The sequence below is a fragment of the Rhinopithecus bieti genome, unplaced genomic scaffold, assembly GCF_001698545.2.
Source record: "Rhinopithecus bieti isolate Rb0 unplaced genomic scaffold, ASM169854v2 repeat_26521, whole genome shotgun sequence".
Taxonomy (NCBI): domain Eukaryota; kingdom Metazoa; phylum Chordata; class Mammalia; order Primates; family Cercopithecidae; genus Rhinopithecus; species Rhinopithecus bieti.
In genome coordinates this window covers 1-1,428 of record NW_016838398.1, presented here as the reverse complement: position 1 = coordinate 1,428, position 1,428 = coordinate 1, and the positions used below count along the sequence as shown (strand labels likewise).

At 41.2% G+C, this 1,428-nt stretch overlaps 1 pseudogene; it reads right to left on the bottom strand.

Annotated features, from left to right (window-relative positions):
• Nucleotides 1-213: 213 nt before the first annotated feature.
• LOC108524881 (coiled-coil domain-containing protein 90B, mitochondrial pseudogene) lies at nucleotides 214-911 on the bottom strand (annotated as a pseudogene).
• Between the last annotated feature and the right edge of the window lie 517 nt (nucleotides 912-1,428).

Sequence of the window (1,428 nt, the reverse complement as noted above, 5' to 3'; positions counted from 1 at the left end):
ACAGCTTTTCAATCTAAAAAAGACACACACACACACTCACACACACACAATAAAGACAAAATATCTCTTCTCATTCTGAAACATTTCCTCTTTTAGTCCTTATATACTTTGAATAATCTTGTATGGTAAATTTTTGCTGCAACAGAGAATGTTCCAATTCAATCTCTCCTGGTTTGGTGCTCTAAGAAGCCAATAGCCACAGCAGTAAGAGTATTAATACTGCTTCCAGAATCTCTAAAATCCCAATGCTACTGCCAGGAAGTTAAATACCGAGACTGCAAGATAACGAATTGTCTCAAGTTTGTTAGACTCCATCAGTGTTTTTAAGGAAGCAATTTCAGCGTCAGTTTTATTACTGGTCACTGAAATAATATTTTGGTTTGGGTATCCATTTTTGTAAATCTGTAGTTGCTTCCTTAAGTTGCTTTTCTTAATCTGTAAATATGTCTGTTACTTTACTCCTTTCTAGGTTGATATCCAGTTTATTTTCTGCTCCAATTCAACTGGTTTCATGTATTAGTTGTGGCTTAACTTGGTCTAATTCAGTTTTCATTTCCTCATTCTCTGCTCTCAGATTTGTGAATTCACTTTTCTCTAGGATGACCATTTCTTTCCCGGTAAAGCCCAAATGAGCCATTCGCTCTTGTACTGTTATTTCCTGTGGAGCTGTGGAGCTTGGGTGACCATCTTTTTATCAGTAGTACCCAGGCTGACATTTGATAAATTAGTGCTGATAAGTTAGTGCTGATACTGCTGTTTCTGCTTGTGTTTTGTCAAATCCATGAGTTTCCAAGTCCTGAACCAATGCATGGGTATCAAAACTTAATTTCCTTCTTTCTAAAGGAGTTATATCCACTGGTGGCCTATCATATCCCTCCTTGCTTGTGGTGCTGAAGAAGTCTCTCCCCAGACTTTTGAATATGGCATTTTTAGTTTTTAATAACAGGGGCAGAACATAGGAAGCAGAAAGAGCAAAAAGGACATCCCAAAAGGTGCAGCTCTTGGCTGCAGCCTTAAGCTCACCTCCCACATGGGATTGCCCTCCTGATTCTTAGCCTAAACAAGGGAAGCGAAAAGGTGGAAAACATAAAACTGAACATCCAAGTCACCATGCCTGGGGAAAAATCAGTGTGTACATTGTAAAAAAAACTGGATATTGGAAGAGAAAATGCCCAGCACTCCAAAGGGAGCCATTGGCACCTGAACCAATGATGGCTGAAATAGCCAAGCAAGCCCACCAGACCGTCTGCCACAACTCCCATTGGACAATGGAACATATCGCCAGAGGAGCCTTAGGTAACCTTTGAAGTGCAGGTAAGAGTAATAACTTTTGGGTTGGGTGCGGTGGCTCATGCCTGTAATTGCAGCCCGTTGGGAGGCCGAGATGGGTGGATCACCTGAGGTAAGGAGTTCAAGACCAGCCTGGCC